General features: G+C 45.8%; 1 protein-coding gene across 1 annotated transcript in view; it reads right to left on the bottom strand.

The window, feature by feature from the left end:
• LOC122789203 overlaps positions 1-16072 on the bottom strand; it is a 1548683-nt gene that overhangs the window by 1339912 nt on the left and 192699 nt on the right. The gene's annotated exons all lie outside the window — the stretch shown is intronic.

The following is a 16072-nucleotide window of genomic DNA, read 5'->3' as shown; positions in this document are numbered from 1 at the left end:
ACATCTTTTCCTCTTTCCGTACTCCAAATGACAAACCTTTTCCATTTTCCAGCATAGTTCCTTCTTGTTGAAGGTCTGCGTGCTTCAATAATAATGTCTTTAACTCTTTGGGAAAGTTCTGGATTAGCTGCTGCTATGTGATGTTCCATGCAGTCAGTTGCAACGTTTTTAGGTTTGGATGTATGATGCTGTAGTTGTTCTGAGTTAACATCAAAGGCATCAGGGGTATTGGCCACATATTGTTCCGAGACATGCTCCTCAGCAGTGGGTACCAGTGTTGTCTTGGCCAGTTTGGAGCCATCAGGATTATCCTTGGACGTTCTTCCTTGATTTTTAGTAGTACTTTGTGTATCAAGGGAAGAGGTGGGAATGCATATGCTGTTAGGCCTTTCCAGCTGAAGGAGAGCAAATCCACTTTCCATGCTAGAGGGTGGAATGTCCTTGTGCAGAACTTTTTGAGCTGGTGATTGAGAGGTGATGCGAATAGATCTATCTGAGGCATTCCCCATTTCTTTGAGATGGTCTTGAAGATGTCCGGTGCAGCTTCCATTCGTGGGCATCCGATGTGGTTCTGCTTAATATGTCTGCTAGAGTATTTTCTTTTCCCGGTACAAATATTGCCTGTAACTGGATGTTGTAGCTGAGTGCCAGGGTCCACAGCTCCAAAGTCATTCTGCATAGGGGGTATGAATGAGTGCCTCCCTGTTTGTTGATGTACCACATGACTGTGGTGTTGTCTGTCCTTATCATCAACTGGCCCTCTTGGAGAAATGGTTTGAACTTTTGGATTGCCAGTTTTACTGCCAGCATTTCTTTTAGGTTGATGTGCAGGTGAAGTTGATCCTGTGTCCACAATCCTTGCACGCATTTGTCCCGCATGTGGGCCCCCCATCCTAGGTCTGAAGCGTCTGTTGTGATGGTCTGGCTTGCTTGACATCTGCGAAAGGGTAGGCCTGGGTTTGACTGACATGCCTGAGCCCACCATAGGAACTCCTGCTTTAAGCATGGAATTAGTGGGATTTCTGTTTCTAGGCTGTGTCTGTGTTGGGACCATAAATTCTTTAGGTACCACTGTAGTTTTCTCATGTGTAGTCTGGCAAATGGGACCAAGATTATGCATGATGCCATGAAGCCCAAGGCCTGCAGTACTTTTCTTGCTGTTAACTTGTTCAGTTTTGTTAGTGCCAAGAAGTAAAGAGGGAGTTCTTTTGTTTTTCTGTAGTCAGGAATGCCATTTGTTTTACTGTGTCCAATTCAGCCCAAGAATGTCCTTGTTTGGGATGGTATCAGCCTTGACTTTTGTAAATTGACTGTGTATCCCAGTGCTTGTAGCAAGTAAATGACCCTTTGTAAATCTGTTGTCAGCTTGCTTTTGTTGTCCCCTTGTAGCAGGCAGTCGTCCAGGTATGGGTAAATTTGAATTCCCTGTAGTCTGCAATGGGCGATTACTGATGCCAGGCATTTTGTGAATACTCTGGGCAGTAGATAAGCCAAAGGGCAATGCTGAGAATTGATAGTGCTCTGATCCTGCAAGAAATCTGAGGTATCTTCTGCAGATTGGTCGAATGGGGACGTGCAGGTATGCCTCCTTGAGATCTAGAGTTACCAGCCAAGACTCCTTGCCCAGCATGGGAAGAAGTTGCTGTAGGGTCAGCATTTTGAATTTTGGGACAATGATGTATGTATTTAAGGTGGACAGGTCGAGAATTGGTCTCCAACTTTTTTCCTTTCTTGGAACTAGGAATAGTCTGGAGTAGAAACCCTTTCCTTGCTCTGCTGTTGGCACTCTTTCCACAGCTCTCATGTTTGCTAACTCCATTATCTGTTGTAGTGCCTCTGTTTTTTGATTTGGAGGTAGATTTGGCATTCCTCTTTGACTGGTAAAGTGTGGAAGTGAAACCGGTAACCTTGATCTATGGTTTGTAAAATCCACTTGTCTTTTGTTATGTAGTGCCAGTTCTTTGAAAATAAGGTTAACTTTCCGCCTAGAGGAGCTGGTATTTGTTCCCTGGTAGGCGGATTTAGGGTTAAGTCACTGTGGTTGTGCTGATGTAGTGGCAGTGGTTGTGTCTGTGCCTCTGTTGTTACCTTGCCACTGTCGTCCTCTGTAGGCACCTCCTCTGGTTTGGTTTCTGCCTCTGGAACGTCTATTCCTGCCCCTTTGAAATTTTGTGGAGTCAGGAAAGGACCAATTTTTGGCAGGCCAGTTCCTGCTAAACCATGGGGGTTGAACCTGCAAGAAATCTTTAACTGTTTGAACAGATTTTGCCTTTTCTTCCATTTTCTTCATAACCTGCTGGGCAGGTGTACCAAACAAACTTGTCTTATCCATAGGAGCATCTAGCAACTTAGCTTTAACATGATCCGGTAAAGCTTGCTCCTTTAGCCATGCATGCCTTCTTATCACTGTGCCAGTCATGGCTGATCTAAATGAAGCCTCCAGTGCATCATAGCCACATTTTAAGGAATGGTTGCTAACCTGTTGTATGTTATTTACCATTTCTAATACATATTTCTTATCAAGAGATTCATCAGTGGTTAGTTTTTAGTTAACTGATCAAGCATAAACTCTTGGTATTGTATCATGTGAAACTGACAGTTTAAAGCTCTAGCTGAGAGAGTAGCTGAAGTGTAGACCTTTTACCCCATCTGTCTAATGACCTTGCTTCCCTTTCAGAAGGAATAGGGTTTTTAGCTATGGTCGCGGCTACTGCCTTGGGACCCTGGGATATAGTTTCGGGGTCTGCAAGTGGGGCCTTGTAAAGGTGGTGATGAGTATCTGGCACCCTGTAAAATCTGTCTGGTTTGGCAGGGGCTGGGGGTAAAGAATCTGGAGCGGAGCAGACATCATTGAAAGCATCATCCACCACAGAGAGAACAGGAGGTATAGCTAAGGGCCTGTGCTGTGGGAGGTGCAGAAAGGTCTTAAGTCTTTTCCTGGAGTCTGAAAAATCCTGTTGCTGCCATTGGAACTGCTCTCGCATGGCATGTAAAGTTTCCCCAAAAGAGAATTCTTCTGGTGGGGAAGCAGCTGGAATGGATTCTTCAGCATCAGAATCTTCAAAATTGGAGAAAGGAGCCTCTGGCTGGTCAGTTATGTCTGATTCGTCAGCAGAATCATCAGAGGACACTGGCTCAGGGGGCTCTGCCCTAGGTCTCTTCTCTGGGGGCTGAGGGGCCCTGTCTGGGTGAGATTGAGAACCTCTAATTAATGAAATTAAATCTTCTGCCAAAGTAAGCATTTGAGAACTAGAAGAGGGCCTGGTTGTGGGGGGTTTAACAGGCACTGTCTTAGTAGTCTTGGCTGCTTTAGCCCTGGCGAAGGCCTTAATGGACATGGCTGCTGGAGACCTAGCAGCACCACGTGCTGGGGTAGAGACATCCAAGGGAATGGTGTCTGATAAATCAGTGGCAACCACCGTAGTGGATAAAATTTCTGAGGCCGATTCAAGAGTGGTAGCAGGGGCCTCAGTTGTAGAGATAGGTTCAGCTGTACTTTGATCAGTTTTCTCGGTTTCGGTCGAAACCGAGACACTCGCGGTTTGCTTAACCATGGTTTCGGCCGAAACCGCGGACGCGAGTGTCGGTCTTTATCTTTGCGTTTTGGCAGATTGGGTAGTCGGAGGATCCGACGGCATAATGTACGCAAAATCAGAACCGAAAAACTGTTCTGCAAACTCCGACCGACGCCTAAGCGTTCGTCGGTTGAAAGAAGCACAGGCCGAACAGGCTGCTACGTCGTGGGCTGGGCCTAAACAAGGCAGACAATAAGAGTGGAAATCTTTATGAGGTATTTGTTTCCCACAGGTTAAACAATTATTAACTTTTTCTGACATCGGCTGAGGCAAGAAAGAGTCCCCAACGGGTACTTAGCTTTAGAAGTCTTGAAGTAGTATTCGGTAGAAGTAATCTCTGGATCCGACCGACCGGCACTTGCGAACAGCTTCTGCTTGAGCCACGCGGCAAGAAAGACTGAGGAAAATGGCGTCGGCTGATGCCTTTATACCCGAAGACCAACAGAGATGACGTCGGGTGAAGTGCGACATCAGCCGAAGCCGGACCCGGACTTTGGAATCCGGCCGACTGAAGGGCTGCCTGACGACAGGACAACCCAGTTGTTAGGACTGCAGATGCATCCATGAAGGACATCTAATCAAATACCAACTCCCTTGCCCAACATTTCCTAGAATTTATAAACTCAAATGCCCTGGATCAACTAGCCAACACTCCCACCAGAGGTGACAACATACTGGACCTGGTTATCACCAACATGGGTGACCGGTGTTGCACTCTGGAGGTCAACCCCTTGCTGGTTAGATCTGACCATAAACGAATCACTTTGGATATCCACATTCCGCCCCTACCCCCGGAAAAGGAAACCACCGTGAAAAACTTTTCAAAAGCAAACTTCACGTTACTTAAGACCGAGGTGGAAAGTTTCAAAGCCCCCATGCTAAATGATAATGCTGTCCAAGCTGCAAAATCCTTTACTAATGCATTCTACGGGCACCTACAAGAATGCATGGATCATGCTATCCCAAGCAAAACAGAGAATCATTCCTCCAAGAAAAGGAAACCAGTCTGGTAGACCCCTACCATAAACAAGCTAGACAATAGGAGGAGGAGGAAAAGTACAGTTTTGTACCTACCATAAATGTAGATGTTCGAGGATTCCATTGCTGCAGTCCTAACTATTGGGTATAGTCCGCATCCAGTCGGCCCGAATACCAGAGTATAAGGCTGACGTCGGTCAGGGCGCATTAGACTGACGTCAGTACGTCAGGGTACTAATGCGCATGACCGGCGTCATATCCTCAGTCTTTTCTTGCCCCAGATGTCAGAAGACCCTAAAAAGACAAGACCCAAAATACCTGCACCAAAACATGAACAATATATACAAAAATATAAGCAGGTAAACTCACCTACACAACCACCCCTAAACACAGAGGGGAAGGAGGGAGGGTATTGGACTGCAGCAATGGAATCCTCGAACATCTACATTTATGGTAGGTACAAAACTGTACTATGTTCTTCGTTTTCCATTGCTGCAGTCCTAACTATTGGGTAGAATCCCAAAGCAGAGGTAAGGGAGGCTGGCAAATCATAAAGAAGCAGGAGCTGACAACATGCCTTGCAAAACAGCTGTGGCAAAACCAGCCCTAGACTTAGAGTAGATAGGAAGGTGATAATGCTTAGAGAAAGTATGCACTGAACTCCAAGTAGCTGCTTCCAGAATATCCTTAGTTGCCACCCCCCGTAGAAATGCTGTTGAAGTGGCAGTAGCCCTAGTGGAATGAGGCCTAATCCCAGCTGGAACCTCCTTGCCATGATGGGAATAACAAAATGTAATGCAAAAGCCAATCCACCTAGAAATAGTTTGTTTTGACACTGGCTTGCCCTGCGAACTCAAAGCAAAAGAAACAAACAACTGCTGAGACTGCCTAAAATCCTTAGTCCTGCTTAAGTAATAACGCAATTGCCTGTGTACATCCAAAGTATGCAAAATCTTCTCCCCTTTATTTTGGGGGTCTGCATAAAAAGTAGGCAAATGAATAGTTTGGTTTAAAGCCACACTAGAAACCACCTTAGGCATAAAGGAAGGATTAGTACGTAATGATACCCTATCCTTATGGAAAATCAAAAAGGGCTCGACTGCCATAAGGGCCTGCAACTCAGACACCCTTCTTGCAGAAGTAACAGCCAACAAAAAAGCAGTCTTCCATGACAAATATTTCAATTCAGCAGTAGCCGCAGGCTCAAAAGGTTGTAGAGTAAGTTTTTCCAACACAAAATTGAGATCCCAAGCAGGAGTAGGAGCTCTACGGGGGTCTTATATTTTTTGCCCCTCTAAGAAACTGCTTGAACAAAGGATGCGAAAACAATGGTGGGTCACAATCATAGTGAGCTGAGATTGCTGCAGCATGAATCTTAATGGAAGAGAAGGACAGACCCTTGTCCAGTAACTCAGTAAGATATTGAAGAGCCATACTCAAATTAGGCTCAGAAATCTCCAAATTCTTTGCTTTACTCCAAAATAAAAATCTCTTCCATTTTGCTGCGTACACTTTCCTTGTACTAGGTCTTCTAGCTTCCATAATCACATTTAAAACTTGTTGAGGAAGTTGAGACCTGCTGTGTTTCAACACAGAATATGCCAGGCTGTCAGATGAAGAGAGTGAAGCTTGACATTGAGCAGATGACCGTCCTGCCGGGATAACGGATGTGGAATCAAAGGTTAAGGCCATGGAGGCTTCTTTACCAGACTCCGTAGGAGAGGGCACCAGTGTTGCTGAGGCCAATCTGGAGCTATCAAAATCATCCGTGGCCTGTCCTGTCTGACCTTTAACAGTACCTTTGGAAGAAGAGGCAGAGGTGGAAAGGCATACACATGAAGGTTTGTCCAACTGAAAGACAGAGCATCCACTTTCCAAGCTGTGTGATGAAACCCCTTTGTGCAAAACTGTGGCAGCTGGTGGTTTAGTGGAGAAGCGAACAGATCTATGTCTGGAGTTCCCCATGACACTGTCAATTTCTGAAATACATGAAGATCCAGTTTCCACTTGTGGGGATCCATGATTTGTCTGCTTAACACATCTGCTAAGGAGTTCTGTGCTCCTGGCAGAAACCTTGCCTGAAGAGTTAGGTGCAAGCGTAGCGCAGTCTCCCATAAAATCATTGCTTGCCTGCATAGAGGATAAGAATGTGTTCCCCTTGTTTGTTGAAGTACCACATGACAGTTGTGTTGTCTGTTAGAATCAACACCTGCCCTGGAAGAAGTAACTCCTTGAAAGCCAGCAATGCGAACTGGACTGCCAACATCTCCTTCATGTTGATATGTAGATGCTGTAGTCTGGCAGGCCACTTGTCTTGTATCCACTTTCCATTTAGATGAGCTCCCCAAGCAATGTCCGAGGCATCTGTCGGTAAAATCTGACTCGCCTCTGGCTGGGTCACAGAGAGTCCCTTGTTTAGGTGACATTCCTGAGCCCACCACAAAATTCTCTTTGAAGGCAAGGTATTATTTGAATGACAGTGTCTAAATCCTGGCAGTGCTGTGTCCATACATATTTGAGATACCATTGTAACTTCCTCATATGCAGTTTGGCATTGGGAAGCACCAGAATACAAGATGCCATGAACCCTAATGCTTGAAGGACTGTCTCTGCAGTCAGCACGGACTGATGAGATAGTTGATGGAAGTAAAGTGATAGACTCTTTAGTTTGTCCGGGGTTAAAAGGCCATCTGGGCTGCTGTATTCAGTCTCACACCCAGAAAGCACATGTCTGGAGAGGGTACTAGACTGGACTTTATTTCGTTCACAGAATACCCTAGGCATCTTAGCACTGCAATAAGATATTCCAGATGCTGTAGAAGGTCTTCCTTTTCTTGAGCCAGAATCAGGTAGACGTCTAAATAAGGATAGATTGGAAGTCCTTGTAGCCTGAAGTAAGCTATCACTGGAGCCAGAACCTTTGTGAATACTCTGGGCGCAGTAGATAAGCCAAAGGGCAATGCAGAGAACTGATAATGAGAATCTCCAGCTCGAAACCGCAGATACTTCCTGTAACTTAGCCTGATAGGCACATGAAGGTAAGCTTCCTTGAGATCTAAAGTTACCATCCAGTGATCTTTTCCCAGCAGGGGTAAAAGCCGCTGTAACGTCAACATCTTGAACTTGGGAATGTCCAGATAAGTGTTGAGGAGAGATAAATCCAAAAGCAGTCTCCACGTGTTCCCCTCCTTTGGTACTAGGAACATGTGAAAATAAAATCCTAGGCCCCTTTCTGATACAGGGACTGGCTGAATGATGTCCAACACCCAGCTGTCTTGAGTAATTAAATCCCAATTTTCTTTGAAAAGAGACAGTCGTCCTTCCAAAGGAGCTGCCAGACGAGAATCTACTGGCAGCTGAAAAGGCAGGTCATTGGGTCTGTTTACGAAAGGACTGACCCCTGCCCTCACCAGAAGTCTGAGCAGGTGAACTCCCTGTTCTAGGCCTAAAAGAACCTTGAGCCCTGCCCCTACCACGTCTAGACCTACCCCTAGACTGGGAATCATAAGCAGGATATGTCCACCCCTTAGCAGGCCAATTTCTACTAAACTTGGTGGCTGTACCTGCAAAAAATCTTTAACAGTTTGCATAGACTTAGCTTTGTCCTCCATTTTCTTTAAAACTGCTTCCACAGGTGGACCAAACAACACATCAGACTGTAAAGGAGCATCCAAAATCCTTGTCTTAACATGCTCAGCCAAATTTTGATCCCTCAACCAGGCATGCCTGCGAAGAACAGAACTAGTGGCAGCCACCCTCGAGGAGGCCTGCACAGCATCAAAACCACATTGCAAAGAATGCTTGCCCACTTGTTCAGACACATAAACTAAATCCAGCAAGTCTTTACAATCAATACCTTCCGCCAAAGCATCCACCTTAGATTTCAATTGTGAAAGGAGATAATTTTGATATTTCAGCATGTGAAACTGACAATTCAACGCTCTCATGGCTAGAGTGGAAGAAGTATACACTTTCTTACCCCACCTATCTAACGCCCTTGCCTCTTTGTCAGTGGGAACAGGATTTTTAACCACAGAGGCCTTAACACCTTTAGGCCCCTGAGAAACAGTTTCTGGGTCCGCCCTAGGACTCTTAAACAAATACTTATGAGCTTGGGCACCCTATAGTACCTATCAGGTTTAACAGGAGCAGGAGGCAACGAATCAGGGTTCAGGGAAGCCTCTGCAAAACATCTTCCACTACATTCAACACAGGAGGTATAGCTAAGGGCCTATGCTGGGGTAAAACAAGAATTCCCTAAGCCTCTTCCTGGAATCAGAGTAATCCTGGCCTTCCCATTTAAAGTGCTCCCTCATGGAATGCAGAGTCTCTGAAAATGAAAAATCCTCAGGAGGAGAAGCCAAGGAGTGGCATCATCCACATCAGAATCAGAATAATGAGGATACTCCTGCAAATCTTCCGCAGAAGACTCAGAAGCCCCTGAACCCTGTTCAAAACTGTCAAACTCTGGTTCCACTCTAGGCCTCTTATCAGGAGGGCCCATAGAACCTCTAATCATAGTAATCAAATCTTCTGCCATTTTAAGCATATGTTTCTTAGGTACAGAACCCGAAGGCTAGGAGAAGCCCTACTGAAGCTGAAGTTGGCCTACCTCTAAAAGAAGTTTTGGCAACAGAAGGAGAGGCTCTAACTACTTTGGGAAGAGAGGGAAGAATAGTTACCTGAGAAGCCCCTCAGCCTGGCCTGCCTCCTGAGAGGGTACATCCAGTAACAGTAAAGTTTCTGCCTGAGACTCCATAGAAACTCCTGGCAAAACCTCTGGCTCCACTGAGCCACCTAAAGAACCGACGTCCGGGACTGCGGTTCATCAACTCTAGGCTTCGCTGTTTTGTCCTTGCGCTTCTTGGACGAAGCGGCCGGAGCATCCGGCGGCATTTTATAATTGCAACGCTTCCCAAACACTAATCTGGCACAGTCTAACCTCCTCTTAATAGTGCGTTTGTTAAACCTAGCACAAGAGCGGCAACCAACAACGTCGTGCTCAGGCCCTAAACAAGGTATACACAATGTATGGTAATCCCTATGAGGTATTTGTTTCCCACAAGAAATACAGTTATTCACTTTTTCTGACATCCGGTAAAATACTGAGGCAAGAAAAAACCAAAATGTTCCCCAACGGGGTACTTAGCCAACTCTGATTCGGTCTGAAACTCCGGTTTCGGAAATATTTCAGAACGCCAACCTGCACTCGCAAAACTGCTTCTGCATCGGACCACGCGGCAAAAAAGACTGAGGATATGACGCCGGTCATGCACATTAGTACCCTGACGTACTGACGTCAGTCTAATGCGCCCTGACCGACGTCAGCCTTATACTCTGGTATTCGGGCCGACTGGATGCGGACTATACCCAATAGTTAGGACTGCAGCAATGGAAAACGAAGAACATCTAGTACAGAAAAGAGAGTAAAATCCCAAGAAGGGAAGACATCCCTGATCAATATCAGCAAGAAACTACGATCCCTCAAAATCATCCAAGGCGAGCTTCGAAAGAAAAATTGCCAAGGACTCCAAAGATAGCCACAAGGCAATCTTTAGCTATGTCAAGAATCTAAGTGGCAATGCTCAGATCTGCTCGGAGTTAGTGCAGAAGGGCACAAAATACACTGAACCGACCGATATAATCAACATCCTGGCAGACCGCTTCAGTGCAAACTTCACCCCCCTCACCCCCAAAAGGGCCCATAACCATACCAGAAGAATGTAGAGCCCCTGAAATCAGACACAAGTTAAAACAGCCCCGTCCAAAGCCAAAAACAGAGCATCAACAGGACCGGACAGTGTCCCAAGCTGCATCCTACACGAGCTCAAAGACTAACTAACCCCTCACCTAAACACACTGTTCAAACTCAGCCTCTCCACAGACTACGTACCCATAGAGTGGCACTCAGCAACAGTTATTCCGCTCCACAAAGGTGGAGCCACAACAGACCCTGGGAACTACTGCCCTATAAGCCTGACTAGCTTGGTCTGCAAGGCTATGGAGCGCATCATCATGGAACTCATTAACAGAGACCTTGGGAACCTCCAAACACTGGACCCGACCCAGTTCGGCTTTAAGGGCAGATCATGCCTCCCAAACCTGGTGGACTTCTTTGAGAGTTACCAAGGCTATAGACGAGGGAAAGGTGGTACACACAGCCTATCTAAACCTCGCAAAGGCATTAAACACCATTCCCCATTCTGGTATTTTAGACAAACTCACCAGCCTGAACATAAATCCATACATCACAAGATGCGTTGCCAGCTGGCTCACAGATAGAACCCACATAGTAAGAATTGCGGGAGCTAGGTCTGACGCTAAACCGGTTACAAGTGGCATTCCTCAGGGCTCAGTCCTAGGACCCCTCCTGTTCGGCATATACTTCTCAGAGGTACAGGCAAGCTGACCAAATTCGTAGACGACTGCAAACTAGGGGCTATAACTGACTCTCCGCTGACACAGACATCCTCCAAAAGGGTCTCACTGAGACAGATACCTGGTGTCAAAATCATGGCCTCAAGCTAAATGCCAAAAAGTGCACAGTCATCTCCTTTGGAAAAAAGAAAGTACCCACAAACTACCACATAGGCGGTAGTTCCCTAAATACAGAAGACGTAATAAGGGATCTGGGGACCCAAGTAGACAGTAATCTCTCCTTTGATAATCACATTGCCAAAGTGGTTAGAAATTCCTTATATGTGGCCCACCTAATCACAAAAGGGTTCGCATCCAGATCAAAGGAGAGGTCATTGTGCCCCTCTGCTCATCAGACCCATCATAGGAGTACAACACCCCATTTAGGATGTACCTTACAAGACATCTGCAACAGCTGGAAAGACCACAGAAGTACCTCAACAAGAAGATCGCTGGCCTCAAACAGATGCCCTATGCAGCTCGACTGAAGAAACTCCAGCTGTACTGTTGCATACTGCCTAGTCAGAGGTGATCTCTGCCTGACATATAAGGCCATGTCCAAACCAGAACTGATGGAGATGCTCCACCTAAAGAAAACCATATCCCCAAGGGCCACACGCTCTATGGATCTACACCTCACCACAACAATAAATAGGACGTGCTGGAGGGATAGATTCCGGTCCCAGAGACTTCCCATGCTTTGGAACAAGATTCCAATCTAACATTAGGCAGAGCTCCTTGCTAACATTCTTCAAGAGAAACCTTGACAAGTGGATGGGAAACCAAGTTTACCCTGGGGATCACTTCAGTGGCTCTGCTGGACTGAGGCACAGGGAAAGTACAGTTTTGTACCTACCACAAATGTAGATGTCCGATAGGAATGCATCTGCAGTCTTCACAAATGAGTTGTCCTGTCGTCAGGCAGCCTTTCGGTCGGCCGGATTCCAAAGTCTGGGTCTGGCTTCGGCTGGTGTCGCACTTCACCCGACGTCATTGCGGCAGTTCTTCGGGTATAAAGGCATCAGCCGACGCCATTTTCCTCAGTGTTTCTTGCCCCAGATGCCAGGTGCCCTCTTGGATGGCTAAATTTGGATAAATGCCAAAGTTTCCAAATAGTAGAGAGCAAACACACAAAATAAGCATGTATGTACATATATACAAACAAATACACCATAATAGATCCCCCCCAAGCTAGCTGAAGGTTGGCAAATACCCTAAGAGTACCTCAGAGGGGAAGGAGGGAGGGTAATCCTGACTGCAGATGCATTCCTATCGGACATCTACATTTATGGTAGGTACAAAACTGTACTATGTCCTTCAAGGATGCATCTGCAGTCTTCAAATGGGTAGAATACCATAGCTAAACTAGGGAGGAGGAATGAGTAGAGATTATGGTGTAGTTAGGATCCCTTGCAAAACAGCAGTGGCAAAACCAGCTCGGGATCTAGAGTATAAAGGTAAATTATAATGCTTGGCAAATGTATGCACGGAGGTCCAAGTAGCAGCCTCTATAATGTCCTTGGTAGCCACTCCTCATAAGAAAGCTGTGGTAGTGGCTGTAGCCCTTGTGGAGTGAGGCCTGATGTTCTCTGGAGTTTTCTTTCCATGATAGGAGTAACAAAATCTAATGCAATTTCCTATCCATTTGGAGATTGTCTGTTTTGAAATTGGTTTTCCTTCCCTGTTGCATATGCTACCAGAAGCTGGTCAGTTTTTCTATTGGTTTTGTCCTGTCCAGGTAGTAGCGTAATTGTCTATGCACATCCAAGGTATGTAGTAGCCTTTCTCCCTGTTCTGTGGGTTGGGGAAGAATGTAGGAAGGTGGATAGCCTGATTTAAAGAGACTCTGGAGACCACCTTAGGCATAAATGTAGGATTTGTTCTCATGGACACTATCTTGATGGAAGATCAGGAAGGGTTGCACTGCCATTAATGCCTGTAGTTCAGAGACCCTTCTTGCTGAAGTTATTGCCAGCAGGAATGCAGTCTTCCAGGATAAGTATTGTAATTCTGCTGTTGCTGCTGGTTCGAAAGGGGGAAGTGTCAATTTTTCTAGCACAAAGTTCAAGTCCCATGCTGGTAATGGAGGTTTCCGGGGAGGTTTCACATTTTTAATTCCTCTCAGAAACTGTCTGAGCAGAGGATGCGAGAAGACAGGGGGATCCAAGCTGTATTCTGCTGAAATAGCTGAGGCACGTACCTTGATGGAAGAGTAGGACAGGCCTGTATGGAAGAGCTCTGCCAAGTACTCCAGGATGTTGGCTATGTTCACCAGTGCCACTTCTTGCCCCTTTGCAGTACTCCAAGTGAGACATCTTTTCCATTTTGCTGCATAATTCTTTCTTGTTGAAGGTCTTCGAGCCTCCAGGATTATGTCCTTAACCCTTTGGGATAAATTTGGGTTAATTGTTGTCATGTAATGTTCCAGGTAGTTAGCTGCAGAGTTTTCAGGTTTGGATGCAGGATGTTGAAGTTGTTCTGTGTTAACAGTAATGGGATCAGGGGCAGTGTCCATATTTGTTCCCGGGACATGCTCCTCAGCAATGGATACCAATGTTGTCTTGGCCAGTCTGGAGCTATCAGAATGATCCTCGGATGTTCCTCTTTGATCTTCAGAAGCACCTTGTGCATCAAAGGAAGTGGTGGGAATGCGTATGCTATCGGGTTTTTCCAACTGAAAGATAGGGAGTCCACCTTCCAAGCAAGTGGGTGGTACGTCCTTGTGCAGAATTTCTTTAGCTGGTGATTGAGTGGGGATGAAAACAAGTCTATTTGTGGTAATCCCCATTCTCTTGTGATGGCTTTGAAGATGTCCAGATGCAGCATCCATTCGTGGGCATCTGTGGTAGTTCTGCTTAATATGTCTGCTAGAATGTTTTCCTTCCCTGGTACATAAATTGCTTGTAACTGAATGTTGTAGCTCAGAGCCACATCCCATAGGTCCAGTGCCAGCCGGCATAGAGAATATGAGTGTGTGCCTCCCTGTTTGTTGATGTACCACATAACTGTGGTGTTGTCTGTCCTTATCATCAGCTGACCTCCTTGGAGAAAAGGTTTGAAGGCCTGGATTGCCAATTTTACTGCCATCATTTCCTTTAGATTTATGTGCAGGTGCAGCTGGTCTCGAGTCCATAGGCCTTGAATGCACCTGTCCAGCATGTGTGCCCCCCAACCGAGGTCTGAGGCATCTGTCGTGATGGTTTGTTTTGGTTGGCTTTTGCAGAAGGGCAATCCTGAGTTTGATTGGCAGGCCTGAGCCCACCATAGGAACTCTTTCTTCAGGCAGGGAATCATTGGAATTTTGGTTTCTAGGCTGTGCTTGTGTTGAGACCACAAATTCTTTAGGTACCATTGTAGCTTTCTCATATGCAGCCTGGCATGAGGGACCAGTATTATGCAGGATGCCATGAAGCCTAGAGCTTGCAGCACTTTTCTTGCAGTTAGATGGTTCTGCTTTGTTAATGCCAAGAAATAGAGAGGAAGCTGCTCTTTCTTTTCTACAGTTAGGGATGCCATTTGATTTGATGTGTCCAGTTCTGCACCCAGAAAGGTTATTCTTTGGGATGGAATCAGCCTTGACTTTTTATATTGACTGTATATCCCAGGGCTTGCAGCAGGTAAATGACTCTTTATAGGTCTTCTGTTAGTTTTATTTTGTTGTCCGCTTGTATCAGGCAGTCGTCCAGGTAGGGATAGATTTGAATCCCCTGAAGTCTGCAATGAGCGATTACTGATGCCAGGCATTTCGTGAACACTCTGGGCGCAGTAGATAAGCCAAAGGGCAATGCTGAGAATTGACAATGCTCTGATCCTGCAAGAAAGCTGAGGTATCTTCTGCAAATTGGTCTTATGGGGACGTGCAGGTATGCCTCCTTGAGATCTAGAGTTACCAGCCAAGACTCCTGGCCCAGCATGGGAAGAAGCTGCTGTAGGGTCAGCATTTTGAATTTTGGAACAATGAGGAATGTGTTTAAAGCGGACAGGTCTAGAATAGGCCTCCATTTGTTTTCTTTTCTTGGTACCAGGAAGAGTCTGGAGTAAAATCCCTTTCCTTGCTCCAAAGGTGGTACCTTTTCCACAGCTCTCATTCTTAGTAATTGAGATATTTGCTTTAGAGCTTCTGTCCTTTGAGTAGGTGGCAGGTTTGGCATTCCTCTTTTGCTTGGTAGAGTATGGAAATGGAACCTGTAACCTTGGTCTATAGTTTGCAAAATCCATTTTTCTCTTGTGATGCAATGCCAGTTCTTTGAAAATAAGGTTAGCTTTCCGCCTAAGGGTGCTTCTAGTTGTTCCCTGGTAGGCGGTGCCACCGCCAAGTCACTGTGATTGAGTTGTTGTAGTGGTGGTGGTTGCATCCGTGCCTCGCTGGTTGTTATCTTGCCACTGGCGTCCCCTGTAGGCACCCCTGGTTTGGTTTCTGCCTCTCGAGCGCCTATTCCTGCCTCTTTGTGCCCTAGAGGAGTCTGGAAAGGACCAATTCTTGGAGGGCCAGTTCCTGCTAAACCTTGGAGGTTGAACTTGTAAGAAATCTTTCACTGTTTGTACAGATTTTGCCTTCTCTTCCATCTTTTTTAGTACCTGTTGCGCAGGGGAACCAAATAAAACTGACCTTGTCCATAGGTGCATCCAAAAGCTTTGATTTGACATGGTCTGGTAATGCCTGTTCTTTCAACCATGCATGCCTCCTGATAACTGTGCCAGTCATGGCTGATCTAAAGGAAGCCTCCAGTGCATCATAGCCACATTTTAAAGAATGGTTACTAACCTGCTGTATGTTATGTACCATTTCTTGAACATATTTCTTATCTAAAGATTCTTCAGAGGACAGCTTTTTAGTCAACTGGTCAAGCATAAACTCTTGGTATTGAATCATATGAAATTGGCAGTTCAAAGCTCTAGCTGACAAAGTAGCAGAGGTGTAAACTTTTTTACCCCATCTCTCTAAGGACCTGGATTCCCTTTCAGAGGGGAGGGGGGTTTTAGTGGAAGTAGCTGCTACAGCTTTAGGACCCATCTGCAAAAGGAGCCTTATATAAATGGTGATGAGTGTCCAGGACCCGGTAGAACCTATCGGGCTTAGCAGGAGCCGGAGGTAATGAATC

Source organism: Protopterus annectens, chromosome 14.part0 (assembly GCF_019279795.1).
Source record: "Protopterus annectens isolate FY-2018-M chromosome 14.part0, PAN1.0, whole genome shotgun sequence".
Lineage (NCBI taxonomy): Eukaryota > Metazoa > Chordata > Ceratodontiformes > Protopteridae > Protopterus > Protopterus annectens.
The sequence above is the reverse complement of the archived record's forward strand: the minus strand, read 5'-3'. Positions and strand labels throughout refer to the sequence as shown.